General features: G+C 40.2%; 1 protein-coding gene across 2 annotated transcripts in view; it reads right to left on the bottom strand.

Annotated features, from left to right (window-relative positions):
* ANKFN1 (ankyrin repeat and fibronectin type III domain containing 1) overlaps positions 1-15412 on the bottom strand; it is a 154994-nt gene that overhangs the window by 70341 nt on the left and 69241 nt on the right. The window lies entirely within an intron of this gene.

Below are 15412 nucleotides of genomic sequence, written 5' to 3'. Positions count from 1 at the left end.
ACAATTCTCCTCGGCATAAGTCAGTTTCCAAGTTCACCATTATTTTTTAAAACAGAGGCGGGGAATAAAGTAATCATTCAACAGTGAATAATATACCTTAATGTGTATGTATGTATATATGTATATAGACACACGTGCGCAGGCACATTATATATAAAAGTTCATTGTATATAGAAGATGTTATTTACTTCATGTAAGAAGTGAAGGGCTCATTAGGATATTACCTTCTGTTTGTTCCCCACGTCTGGTTTCTGTTTCACCATTTTGCTGAGAGTGCTACTTCGAGCTCCCAGGGGCATTCTCATCCCAAATGAAGAAGCCTCCTTTCATTTCCTTCCACATAATTTGACTCCTTTTCCTTCTGGAATCACCCTCTTCCTTTAGTGTGTCGTATGCTGCTCCCCTGGCTTTCATTCTCCTCCCTGATATTGCCTTCCAGGCTTTTTCATTAGGCTTCTTTTCAGCTGGAGAATTTGGGATTTGTGACTGATCTCTTTGGTGGTCCCCACACACCTGACGTCCCCAAAGTGGGTGTTCATTCACAGTTAAATCTTAACACCCAAATTGTAACACCCCATTTTACTGTGAGACACGCTCTTTCATAACATTTTCCTCTGGTTGAAAAAACCGTGATCAGGAGAGAGAAATTGTACATCATCAGTAAAAAGGGTCTTAAGTGACCGTTTACACATGGCAGGATTTGAGGCAATCCTAAATGAAGCAGGAGCTTCAGTCACATGGAAGACAAGGCCTGCATGTTCTAAACCTCATGATGACAAGCTATAGGCCTTAAGATTTAAATTATATTCTCTATGACACTTAAATACTTCAAAATTAAGCCAAACCATCTCTAAATCCTGCTGTTCCCCTAGAGTCACACAATCCCTCTGTTCAGAGTTGCTGCCCCTGCCTCCTCTGCTTCTCTTCATTATGCTCCTGGGAATCTAGCTTGCTATCCTCACTCTCTTGAAATTGCTCTCCTAAAATTCCTAGTGCTTTGATCATCCACAACAGCCTCTTCCTGGGAAATCCTGCCACTTTGGCCTCCCCCCGTGTTTTGCAACCTTCTTTCCCCTTGGTTTCCGTTGCACCCTGTCTTCTGCTTCTTCTGCCTCCTGATTCCCTCTTTTCAGGCTCTCCCTGGTTCCTCCCTTTCTTTGTCCTTTGATGTGTTGTTCCTTGAGGGTTTGGCTCCTTTTTCATTCATGCTTGTCCCAGGTAGTGACCTCATCCACTTTTATGGCTCCAACAATGATTCTTGAAACTGTAATTCTAGGTTTAGCTTCTCTCTGGAGCTCTGGCTTCTTTCTGTAAATTTCCACCTGAGTGTCCCCACTCCACTTGAGTGGAAGTGCTCCATTAAGTACTTTTCCTTACCAAAATATGTTTCTCCTCTTTTTTTCTTAATTTTAGCTCATTTAGCACTGCCACACATCCAGTCAACCAACCCCAAAACTCAGTGCATCCTGCTTCCTCTTTTTCCCCAATTCCTCACAACCAGTTGATTACTAAACCCAGTAGGTTCTATTTTTAAATGTCTCCCAGAAGTTTCCCTCTCCTCCTCACACTGAAGCTATTCTAGAGCAGACCCTTATAATCCTGAGCATGAACTCTGCAACTGGTTTTTTTGTAGGCCTAATTGATAAACTCTAATTGATTTTTCTGTTCATCTCCTTATCCTTATATACAATCTTCTTACTATAGCCCGAATTATAGTTTTAAAATGCAGATCTAATTGTTTAGTTTCTCCTCATAAAATCTTTTCATAGTGTCCAGTTGATTTCCAAAGTAAAGTTAAACCCTAACAAGGCATTCAAAGACCTTCATAATGTAGTCCCAGCCTTACTCTACTATCCTTATGTCCTGCCATTTCCCAAAGCAAAGTCCTTGTTACCTGTTTATTATTCTGTGCATTTGTATGCCTCTGTCTTGTGTTCATCTTCCAACCTTTGCTTGTCAAAACCCTACTAATGCTCTAAATTCCTCAGGAATAATTGATTAAATACATCTTTTCTGTGTTCCCAAAGTCCTTAATTTATATAAAAACAAGATTTATTACACATATATTATGCTTCCTTTTCTCGTTAGATTGTGAGAAATTTGAGAATAAGAAAAGTGTTAGTCATTTCTTCCCTCTCTAGATCCACACTTGGATCTGTGTGCTTGGTGCACAGAAAATGCTTACTAAATATTGTACACATCAAATACATATATATTTGTTTTATTGTATGCATATACATATGTACACACACACATCCAGAATAGACTGCTTTTCCAACATGGAGATATTTTTCTTTCATGTGAATCTTCTCCTTCTCCAGACTCTTGCCCTTTGAAGTTCTTAGGCATATTGTAAAATCTAATTAGAATCAAATGATTAAGGTTGTATGTTTACTCTCAAATCAAGCCTATACCTTATTATAAATACATATTCTGAAACATATATATGTATGTATTTTAATATATGTGTTATATATATATATAGGTATGTATGTATACTTCTTTCCCCAGTTGTTTTATTATGCCTATGAGCTACTAGCTCTTGAAAAAGCCAAGTTTCTTAAGGTCAAATTAGAGGGGGTTTGTAATCAGAGAATAGTGTTGCATATTATTTTAAGCTAAAGAAAAAAGAGCAGTCGCTGAGGGAATTATCACAAACAAAATGAAAATTAGTAGCACATGTGCAAGGACATCTAGAAAGAACAAAGAATATAGGAAAATTCTAGAAACAAAAGTATCTTTGGTTGCCATTGAGACATGCATGGTTCACTGATGTGGTGAAGCCCCAAGCCCAAGACTGAGGATCAAGAGCTTCTGATTTCAGGCTAAGGATTCAGGGTACATCCCAAAAGAAGAGCTAGGGATTAGTGGGAACAAGACCAGATTATTTGAGAAATGATTAAAGAAAAGTTGCTCAAAGATGCAATCTTTAAAATTTCTGAAGAAACAACAATTTATTTTTGAATGAAAGCTGTCATGTTCTATTTTTTTTTTTTTTTTTTTTTTGCGGTACGTGGGCCTCTCACTGCTGTGGCCTCTCCTTGCTGTGGCCTTTCCCGTTGCGGAGCACAGGCTCCGGACGCGCAGGCTCAGCGGCCTTGGCTCACGGGCCCAGCCGCTCCGCGGCACGCGGGATCCTCCTGGACCGGGGCACGAACCTGCCTGCATTGGCAGGCGGACTGTCAACCATTGCGCCACCAGGGAAGCCCCTGTCATGTTCTATTGAAATAGTTCTACAAAGCATGTTTCAGGTGGAAAAGAGGGCCTGGCTTCTTCAAAAACAACAACAACAACAAAAACAAATAGAAGCAGGTTTGTAGGGAGGTGTGTCCTTCTTTAGGAGTTAATAGAAAGTTTTAACCCTTTAAGTCTAATTAGATCTTATAATATGTCGAGGTTTCAAAGGGGGAAGGGTCTAGAGAAAGAGAAGGTCTACATGGAAGGAAAAAAATTCTCCATGTTGGAATGGCCAGTCTGTTCTGGGGCAACCTATAGTTTTTTCCCTCTGTGTACTTCCTTGGGTTGATGGACTCTTGACATAAAGAAAGGAGCTTCTGCTCACTTCTGGAAATAGAATGAGCCGGAATCACTTTGAGAGCCAACTGGGAATTCTAAGAAGGCAACTTAGCATGGTCTCTCTGGAAAGTTATGTGTAGGTAGTTTAAAGACTTAATATTAAAGCCATGAGAAAAATCACTTATAAGTCTGCTCTAAATCCCTGAAAGGTTGGAGCCATGTATATGAAGTTTAAAACTATATAAGACTTACAGTTTTAAGATAAAGATCAGGGCAACTGTTTCTACTTAGGTCTGGGAAATAGAAGCAGGGTTCAATCATGCAGTGGCTCATAAGCAGTTGAACGTTAGTAAGAAAGGTACCAGACAAAACCTAGGTGTTAGTATTTCTTAAAAATTGGCTCTGGCTCAAACTGTGATTCACTCTATGTGTATCAAATAGCTATGAATATTTTAAATGTGAAGTTCTGTTATTTTAACAAGTATTTCATTTTATCTAAGCTTTAGAAATGTAGAGCAGTTGGGCAAGAGAGTTTCTACCTGAACCATCACCATTTTCCTGATGGCAGCTGTTATAAACCACAGACCAAGCTTAAGAAGAAAACAGAGCTCCAGAAGGTTTCCCCTCGTCATCTGAAGTCTATAATGTGAGGAGGAATGTCCCAGAATCAGTGAGAAGAGTAGAAAATTCATAACTGGAAGTGTTAGGGCACACAAGCTGAGAACTTAGTCAAAGTGCAGGTAAATTTCAAGCCTCATGGTGTGGACTGTGTGATTAACAAACCCTGAAGAGTTGTAACACTCTTCAGTGTAACTGCAGAGCGATAACACTCTTCAGGCCAGCTTTTTGAGAGGTGAAGACTGTGCAAAAGGAAAGGCATAAAGAGATAACGTTGCAGCAATATCTAATTTCTATTCAGTTGATTAAAAAAAAAATCTAAAAACTGCTATTGTCCAGGTTCTCCCTCGAATCTCAAATGCCTCAAAGTCTAGAGTTGTTTTATCCTCTTCACACACCAGGAGGACAGACTGTAAAAGTTATCCTCCTGCCTCTTGCCCAGGCCCTACTCAAGCTTTCCACTTGAGCCTCACTGGTCACTCGACCTCAGACCCATTGCTTATGCTGTTTTCTCTTATAATATGCTCTTCTTCCTCAAAATCTTCTACCCCTTCATTCAAACCCCTGGTTCAAGGATCCTTCCTTACCATAGCTTTTCTTGGCTTTCCAAGGGAAGCTCCTTTGCCAGCTTTCCCATAGTAATTTTAATATGTCTCTTACATTGCATTTGCTTTATTGTTTTGTATTTAAGAGCTCTGTCTCCTCTTTAGTCTATAAGCTCTTTGAGAGCATGAACCAAGTTGTATTAATACCAGTTTCCAAAGCATCTATCACAGCACCTAGCACAGTATAGGTGGCTCAGTTTATGTTGCGTGAATTGAATACTTGATTCATGACTTTGGAATGCTTGAAGAATAAGGTAGACAGAAATCTGACGCTGTTACTTAAAGAATAAGAAAACAGTGTTAGAAAAAATACAGTCAAAAGAGAACGGAAGTTGCTTGAGCTGCCCAGTAAGTAGTTAAGATGGAGATTAATTCCTGGCTTCCAGATTCCCAGCATCCCAGACTCCTCACTTGTCCATACTGCCTCTAAGGACCCCCAAAAATAAAAGTTTATTTCCTGTTCCCTATCAGCACTTCTATGGAACCAAAACAGCATTTTTACTGGCCACACTCACCCCGGCGCCTTAGCTAATGAATGGAATTTGGCTCGACTGCCCAGCCCAGCACCAGAGCATTATGAAATCTTCCCCGATCCATCTAATTGTGCAGTTTCTAACCTTTCAGGCCAACCATAGCACAACAAGTAGAAAGAGGGAGAGAGGGATGTGCCGAGAAACCCAGAAAAAGATCAAATGCAGTCATTCCTAGAGATGAGAAGATGTGTCTTGCTGAAGCATGAACCCACTCAACACTTGTGGGTTTTAAATTGGGAAATGACGTGTGAAAACTCTGGATCTGGGAATTCTGTTTAGCTCTGGCAAAACACGAGGTTGGAGCCGCTTGCATTTTTTATTTTAAATTCCCTTGGTAGTTCTAGGAGTAGGGGCATGCATTACTTTCAAACAAGAATCTTTATTGTTTGCATAGCACACAGTCTTCCAGTTAATTAGAAAAACATTTTTTTTTCCCAAATTAAATTTCCCTAGAACAACAATGATTTAAATTAAGGGCAAAAGCCTTTTTTTTTTTTTTTTTTTTTGGACACTAATAAATCCTTCCTACACCTACTACTTCTAGAAGATTAAAAGCACAGTTGGAATTGGAAGGCTATACTCATTTATTTATTGTCAGTTTCTGCCATCTACAAAAGTAATATGCCCCTACCTATGTATATTGTGTATTGTCTTAGTTTTGCCTGCCATATTACAGAGCTACCTACAGATACAGACATGATTCTAAATGTTCAGGTTTTTGAAAAGTACATAATACTACAAGTAACAGCAAAAAAGTCAGCTCCACAGTCTGATCTATTTGCTTCTTTATTTATCTCCTAATGGCTCTCCTGTTATGGCGGAATTTATTCTTTCTCTTGATTGTCTTTGCTTTCTAAATAAACGATACTATAATTTTTGTGATTCTTAACTACTGCTGAGAGTTCTTTCTCTTTTTCCAAGCTTGGCATGAAGTGTTTGTTGAAAGAATACCAGTCTTCTAGAGACCCAGCTGCTGCCAGCCTAATGTCTTCAGTGATATTCATGGAGCTTCACCTTTGTACTTTTTGGTCTCTTAACCAGGGGTGACTTTAAACAAAAATTTCTTCAGTAATTTCTGCAATTTGGGTATGAGAAAGTCTGAATGATCTGCACTAGTGGAGTTATCGGAAGTATAGGTAATCCCCAAGCCCCAGATCATATAGAAATCACTTTTTTCTTTGCGTTTATAGGATCTCTTTCCTTAGTAGATTCACCTACTGGTTTTCCTAGAACATTACGAGTTGGGAAGGTCTCAGATTTATCACAGAGTACAAAGTGCAAAATCCCCTCATCATGTCACATCTAAGATTAGGTGGCATAATAGGGCAGCTTTTAGAGGCAGCACAAAGTGGGAGAAGGAGAAAGCCAGAGCTTGGCTCTATCCACATTTAGATGGGATAAATCCAGCGGGTGCTGGAGTTGACCCATATGGCTCGCAAGAGCTGATGTTAAAATTTTAGGAATTTTGCCAGCTGGTTGTTAAACACAGCCATTATTAAAAATTAAATTGTATGAACTTAAAGTTAAATAAGTTGTGTTAAAGAAAAAGACAGTAAATACTCAAAACTCATGACTCCCTAATTTACTGCATTTTACTAGTAATTATGCTCTTGAGATTATTGATACCTATTTTATCTGTAGGGTGGAAATAGCATATAATGATGTACTACTGCACTTATCTTCCCAGTCTGTTTAGTGACATCACATTGGTAGCTTGAAATTGGCCATGGTGGGAATATTTGCAGTATAGCAATGAGCAAATGCTAGAAGACCAAGGCTTGATTTTTTATTTTGTGGACTGTCTAAACCAGGTATCGGCAAACTATAATTCCAAAAGCCAAATTCGACCCGAGGTCTGGCTTTTGCATTTTTAAAGGATTGTAAAAGCGCGTGCACATGCACACACGCACACGAAGAATATGTGACAGAGACCATATGTAGTCCACAAAGCCTAATGTATTTACTCTCTGGCCCTTTGCAGGAGAAATTTGCTGACCACTGGTCTAGACTTAAGAAAGTGATGGAGAAAATGTTAATAATTCAGATTAAAGTTAGAAGTTTCTGTGGCTGTTACATTGCGTGTAGCACCAAACAATTGAGGAAATAGTCTTCCAGTACTCGAAAACTGTAACTTGGTTCCACAAAGAATGTCATTGATGAGTCAAGTTATAAATCTGTATTGTTTCATTTTTGTTTTAATTCCTTAAAGTAAATGAAAATATCAACCAACGTTTACATGGTAACTACACTCATTGCATGAAATAACAAAAGCATTTTGGGAGAATTGATAGGCTATGAGGAATTTATAAAAAAGTGTATGGTATATGTTATTATTATTTGTAAATTGTGTGCTACATATCCTTTCTATTAGTAGAATTTATAGAAGACTTGTGTGTGTGTGTATGTGTGTGTACTTTTTTTCCCCGGAGATCCAATTGTTCAACATTTACCATCATGCCATTGGATAAATGCTAGGTGGTTGCTCATATAGACTCAGAGTGGATGTATCCTGACTAGCAGGTTATAGTGTCCAAGGGGAGCAGATTTCTCAGATGTACCTTAGGTAACATTCTGTTACCAGGAGATGAAAATGAGGTACATAAGCCCCTTTAGGAGGCAAGAGTGGCACAGTGAGGGAATCTGGGGCAAAAGTTCATTTACTAAGCAGTCACCATCTGAGAGGTCTGTTCAGTGGCCAAGACCCAGGCACTGGGCAGTACAGGTGCTCAGACCCCCTGCATCAGTTCTTCTTGCCCAAGCCAGGGCTGACCCTGAAATTGGCACAGCATACAGCCTGTCGGGCAGGCATCTGTGGACTTGACTGCAACAAGGATGGCAGAGTCAGGGGCTGGCCAACAGAAACCTAACATCCAGTAGGTTTGGCAAACATCCCAGTCCACTGCTTCTGATGGCCTGAAAGAGCTCCATGCCTAAACAGAACAGTCTGGGCTTCCCTATTATTTTATTCTTTATTATATTTTATTATTACACATTATTATTATATTTTATTTCATGATTATCTGGGTTTTATGAATGGGCACTTTTAAGACACTGTGGACTGAACATATGAATATTGGTTATTAACTCAGACAAACCTCTCACTTTTCCTTTTTCTTTGGAACACTGCCATATCTTTGAGTTATAAGATGTCCAGGTAAATTTTCACTTGTTTTAGATTACTTCTTAAGAGAAACTGTCCAGATAATTTTTGTTCATTAAAGAAGTATAAGCTTTTAAAAGGCTGCAATGGATAAAGTGGAACAACTGTGACAAAACCAAGTGACAATTAGAGACCTGAAGGCTGGGACTGCCGCCCCACACTCCTCTGAGAATAGGCAGCGTCTGAAATCTGTTCCGTGGGGTAAGAGCTGCTCTGGGAAGCTTCTGGGATGCTGAGATTTTTTGTTTTTGTTTCGTTTCCAGCAGCGTGATGCCCTTCTTGTCTGCAGGGAGAGAACTCTGACAAGCTATTTTACTTTCTAAAGGATACAAAGTAGGGCAGGATCTGTGTGATTTACACGCACAAGGTCCGAGATATGTGATCAATTTGCAGCTTTCTGAATCCTGTTGAGTCCTCGTGGAATTAAAATAACCAGCCACAGGGGCAAAAGCAAAAACATTCCAACTTTTTTGCCAGATGACAACTTTCATTCAGAGAAAGTGACTCCATTTGGCTTTGGGGATGGGGGTCATTTTCCTACCCATTTTTTTAAAAAAAATATTGAGGTAACATTGGTTTACAACATTATATAGGTTTCATGTGTATAACATTATATTTCTACCTCTGTACACACTACAGTGTGCCCACCACCAAAAATTTAGTTTCCATCTGTCATCATACAGTTGACTCCTTTACCTGTTTCGCTCTCCCCCACTCCCCCCGCTTCCTTTTGGGTAACCACTGTTCTCTTCTCCATATCTATGCATTTGTTTTTATTTAGTTTGTCTTGCTCATTTATTTTATTTAAAATTTTTTCATATTCCACATATGAGTGAAATCATACAATATTTGTCTTTCTCCATCTGACTTATTTCACTTAGCATAATACCCTCAAAGTCCATCCATGTTGTCGCAAATGGCAAGATTTCATCTTTTCTTATGGCTGAGTAGTATTCCATTTGTGTGTGTGTGTGTGTGTGTGTGTGTGTGTGTGTGTATACCACATCTTCATTCATCCATGAAGCACTTACGTGGGCACTTACGCTTGTTTCCAAATCTTAGCTGTTGTAAATTTACTATACCCACTTTTAACATCCCATTTTCCTCCTTATAACCTTAACTAATTAAACTCCTTAAGGAAAGGACTCATGCCATATTGATTTTTGGACACCCACCCCACTCTCCTGTAGAAGTATGGAGTATAGTCTCAAATAGAGTGGGTTTGACTTGAGTCAAATTGAATGGGTTTATATGTGGACATTGATGAGTGAGGGACAGTCCTCAGAGTTCTATTTTGTTCCCTTGATCTACAAAATAAGGACTTCTTTGCTGGGCATTTAACCTAATTTCTGAGGCTTGTTTTGCCCTACTCCCTGCATTTGCCCTGTGTTCCAGGAAAAGAAAACTAACACTTAATGAAAATCGACCAGGTTCTTTCACAGATAATTTTGTCATTTTGTTCTCACAATATTCCTGCAAGATAGGCTAAGTCATTCATTCAGTAATTCTACCAATTTAACAAGTGGCAGAACTGGGAATTAAAGCCAGGTCTGTGTGAACCCCAAACTCACTTATAACTTCTTATTGAGCCTGGGATAAAATCCTCAATCTGTATCCTGGCCTGCAAGGCCCTGGGTGGCATGGGCCTTCTCCATCTTCTAGCTTCAGACTCATTGCACCCACATGTTCTCTTTCTCTCTCTGATTTTTAGATCCTCAAACATGTCAGGCTTCTTCTCCACACATACTGTTTGTTTTGCGGGAAATGTTTTCTCCTTTCTGACTTTCGTAATTATCCCTCATTTTCCCTCAGGAATCAGTGTAAATGTCACTTTTGCACATAAGCCTTCTCTGATCCGAAGATAAAATTAACATCCCTGTTACGCATCTCAGAGATATAACACTGTCCCTTTGTAGCACAGTAACTACCTATCAGTGCTGTTATCTCTTCAATCTTACAAACTCTTTGAGGACAATTGCTATGAATATATATTTCCTAATAGCTAGCATATGCCATAGCATATACTAGGCCAATAAATATTTATTGAATTGATATTAGATTATTGTCCAGCTAGGTTGTGGGGATATGGAGAGGCAAGTGACATGGTCCCTGGCCTTAAGAAGCTTATGCTTTAATATTATGGTCCACTTTTACAGATGAGGACAGGAGGTTCAGAGAGGTCAAGTCTATCTCAGACCAGAGTTCTTTCCTCATCACCATGCAAACTCTTGGGAAACAAGTTGTCTTTCCAGCCTGATGCCTCTCCCATCTCCTCTTGTTAAAACCTACTTGAACGAAAGGCTCATGCTCCTTCAACCCCGGTCATTCTCCCTGATTCCCCAGAGTAATTTCATCTGTCATTTTTTCTGACATTAATACTCTCTATTTTGTATTATAATGACTCATGCAATGTATTTTCAACTCTACCTGCACAATATATTTCAAGTCTGTTTCCTTTTAATTTTTTTAAACTCCATTATTATCACCCTCATCCAAGCTACCATCATTGCATACTGGAACTTCTAGGGCAGTTTCAGAGCTGAACTAGAAGGTCTCTCTGTCTCTGTGCATACCCACTTCCCCTGCCCCCAGTCTCCTGAAGCCAGAACAGGCTCTTCAAAACATAAATAATATCACAACACCTTCCTTCATTGAAACCTTGTAAGTGCACTTCTCATAAAATCCAAACACCTTAAAATAGTCTACAACAGGGGTTGGCAAACAGAGACCCTGTGGGCCAGATCCAGCCTACCACCTGTTTTGTATAGCCTATGAGCTAAGAATGGTTTTTGTACTGAAAAAAAATCAAAATATATTGTAAGTTGTGAAAATTATATGAAATTCATATTTCAGTGTCCATAAATAGATCTTATTGGAACACAACCCCACTCATTCTTTTATATATTGTCTCAATGGCAGATTTGAACAGTTGCAATAGAGACCATATGGCCTGCAAAGCCTAAAATATTTACTATCTGATCCTTTATATGTAGACCCTAGTCTACAAGGAGTCGTGATCTGGCGCCTGCCTACTTCTTTGGAATCCCCTATCCTACTGTTCTACCCATTTTGCTTCATCTGCACTTTCTTTTTCTCTAACTTACTAAGCTATTTCTCCCAAGCTCATCTGCATCTCACTCTAATACATCATCCTTCTTTATTTTTGGTACTTATCATTATCTGAAATTGTCTTGTTTATTTAAATTTACTTGTTTATTCAAGGAATATGAGCTTCCTGAGTTTGTCTGTTTTATCCCCCACCGTATCCCCAGGCCTCGAAGAGGATGTGCATATCGTAGGCATTCAAAAAAACTGTGTTAAATGAGAATTTTTATCTTCCCCTTAGTTTTCTTCAGGGAAGACACTGGGTCTGACTCATTTTTGCATCCCCTACAGTGGCCAACATTGTGTCCTGTGTGGAGTAATAATAGTTCCAAAAATAGCTGTTAACTGAATAAAATGCCAGACATTTACTTCCTCTTCCTCCTGAGTCAAAGTGGGAAAACACTTATTGTCAGCTGGACCCCAAGAAACAGTGAAACGTGTACGGCATCTTTTCCAGCTTATGTCTATACTGCTTTGTTTGAGGGCACATTTTAGTGAGGGGCCGTGAGTCCCAGCATGTTCCTCACAGAACGTTAGCTATGGGTGCCTCAAGTGCCCCAACAAAGGGTGTTTCTAGTTGATGCTGAGTTAGGCTCAGTGTTTTCTGGTAATGGGAAAGAACTATTGGCAAAAGGTGTGGTTGGCAGTTTTTCCTATGAAAATAGCTCCAATTATTTTTCAAAAGGTTATATATAACCTTTTGCCTTTTAAAATATATTGCCTTTTAAAATACGGCATGTGTAAAATGTTACAAAAAATAAAAGGTAAAAAGAAAATCCTGAATCAGTTAAAAACAGATAATGGGGGCTTCCCTGGTGGCGCAGTGGTTGAGAGTCCGCCTGCCGATGCAGGGGACGCGGGTTCCTGCCCCGGTCCGGGAGGATCCCACATGCCGCGGAGCGGCTGGGCCCATGAGCCATGGCTGCTGAGCCTGTGCTCCGCAACAGGAGAGACCACAACAGTGAGAGGCCTGTGTACCTCAAAAACAAACAAACAAAAAAACAACAACAGGTAATGGTTTATATGAAGCTAGTGCTTAGTGATCTTTGGAGGATACTGGGAAAACATCTATTAATATTTATTGGGGTACTTTGATCTACTTCTAAATATTTTACTTAATCCTCCTAACAATCCTATATCATAGATAATATTTGTCTCATTTTACAAATGAGAAAACTGAGATTCAAAGCTTTTAAATAACTAGCTTAAGGCCACACAGCTTATCAGTGCAGAGTCTGGATTTGAACCCCTGTCTCTTTCATCTTCCTCTCAAGCCCATATGAGGAGAAAGTGATAAATGGACTAACAGCCATGTTGAGGCCTTTTAAGCTAGAGAAAGCCCCAACTGTGAAGAGTCTGCAGAATTCATAATATTTGACTTCTACTGAGTGAACCTGCGGCAGGGGCTCCTGGTTGGCACCTCTGCCTCCTTTCCCCAAGGGCCAGAGTTGTCTCCAGTACTGTGGTTTCCTTGTTGTGGTTTCGGGGGGGACCGAGGATAGTGAGTGGCGGCCACTGAGCAGAGCAGGGGACCGCACTGAGGCTGAGGGTCTGTGAGTCTCGTGAAGGTGTTCTGTATTTTGTGTCAGCTACGTGTAGCTGTGGTGGCCAGGATAAGTACTGATTAAAGAAAACAAAACAGCAAAAGTGTGAACAGTCACGGAAGACTCGTAAATTGCTGGCATACATTTTGAGCCTGTTCCGTGTTACGTGTGTAACCTCACTGGTGCCAGATATTCTTCCTTCACCCTCCTCCAGTAGCCAACTCTAGCCCTCCCCAGTCCTGAATAAGGCCCATGTCTTTTTTCACCCGTTTTTCTCTCTCCTCTGGCTAGAGACGCTTAAGCTGAGGTCAGAGGTAGGATGAACGGCCTGGGAACAAACCAACTCCAAAGCAGGAGCAGTCCCCCAGGATCCAGAGGAATTTGTGGGAGAATGAAATAAATAAGGAAAGGAAGACAGGAAGGGAAAAGAAGAACGAAAGGAGGGAAGGAAGGAAGAGAGAGATGAGCAGGAAGGGAGGAAGGAAGGGAGGAAGGAGGGAAGGAAGAAGGAAGAAAACAAAGAAAAGGAAGAACGAGACCACCTTAGGTGCAGCTAGCCATAGTCCTCTTCCCTTTGTGTCTCACCAAGGGGAATGTGCTATTTGGGCACTTCCCTTCAGTATTTGTTTTCACGTTCTACTGTAAATTACTCAACAAGGTGCCCTTATTGATCCTGAAAAATTCAGTCTTTAGATTTTCCCATCAAGGCAAGAATAAGCCTTTCAGAGCTTCTCAGGGAGACAGAGCCCTGTCCTCCAATCCCAGACTCAGATGCTGCTTCTATGTGGATGATCAGACTAGCTGATGTTGAGGGCACAAACCTCAATATGTTGATATGGGGTTCTTTACTTGGGGTCCAGAAATGCCATATGGGCTTCAGGGTATTAAAGAAAACCCTTCATATTGTAAGCAACATACATGTATTTTTTTCCCCTCAGATCCCTCTGAAAGGTTACACATCACAGCACACGATGTATATCCTAGCTGGAGCTATTTGAAGGGGCTAAGTACTTTTCTTGGAGGTAGTGCTGTAGTTGTCCCTATTTTGTTTGTTGCCTTTGGTTTCAACATTTCTACTTATATGTGAAGTCTCTATATTTTCCACACTCACAAAATATATTTGAATCAGTAGCTTGGACCTAAAATGTTTGTTGAGTGTTTTACAGCTCATTTGTTTAACTGGCAGATCCACCCGTGCCTTTTATCTGGGTCCATGGGAGCAAATGGCACTTAGTAGGTTTCCAGTACAGATGTCTTAAATGAATGATTGCAATAATTTATTTAAGAAAGAAGACTTTGTCACATTCACAGTTAAAAATGAAGAACAAGACTGCTAGTTTGCACATTCAAAAGAGGTTACTCACTTGTGGGAAGATGAAGCTCTCTAGATTTTGAAAAGTCTTTTATCTATTCTAAGATAACAAGGCAGGGCAGGAAAGTCAGTGGCGATATTTAATCTTGATAGTAAAGTACTTGGCCCACAGTGAGAGAAAGAATTATGTGGACTTACTGGAGGGATATATACATAATCGGATTTCAATAAATAAACATAGTTGAGTTTATTGAATTTTGTATCTATTTGTCCAACACCAAGTTAATTCCTGGCATGTTTGGGATAAGAAATCAACTTCAACTTTCAATGTAGTGCTGTTTGGCTGACTGACTTATCAGACTTTCAGTGCTGCCCTGTTAGGTACCAGATGATGTAAAGTGCTGAGGATGTGAATATGAATAAGCCTGATCCCAGCCCTCAAGACAATGCAGAACACAGACAAGTCAATATGAGGTTATAATGGAATAAGATAAGTGCTGTGATAGAGGCAGGCTTAGAGTGGGGGCACCCTCAACAGTCAGGGGAGAGGGTGGTTAGGGATAACCTTCTGGACAAGCTGGATCTTGGCAGACTCTTGAAGGATGTGTAGGTCTGCCAAAGGAAGAGAATGGTTAAAGGCACTCCAGGAAGAAGTTTGTGGGTGCGCAAAGGCACAGAATTGCGCTGTGGTCAAGGAAAGGCAGGGAGATTATGGGGAACAGAAGAGGTGAATGGGATGGGGGTGTGGCTTTAGTTAGAGATGGGATTCCACAGGGAGGCAGGAGCTCATCATGCTAACAAGTGTCAACATTATTCTGAAGGCATTTTGGAGCTATTGAAAGATTAAGCCATTGTATGATCACATTTGCATTTTAGAAAGATCACTGTTATAGCTTGTGGGAGAAAAACTGGAGAGAGGCAAGGCTGTAGTCAGGGAGACCAGAAAGATACTACTAGTGCTGTGATCCATGTACGATGGGGTACCCGCTCAGGGCTGGCATTATCTTTGCCCTTTGTGA

This window comes from Aethalodelphis obliquidens, unplaced genomic scaffold (genome assembly GCF_003676395.1).
Source record: "Aethalodelphis obliquidens isolate GAN/ISIS:26980383/991018 unplaced genomic scaffold, ASM367639v1 scaffold58, whole genome shotgun sequence".
Taxonomy (NCBI): Eukaryota; Metazoa; Chordata; class Mammalia; order Artiodactyla; family Delphinidae; genus Aethalodelphis; species Aethalodelphis obliquidens.
This window is presented reverse-complemented; position numbering and strand designations above follow the sequence as displayed.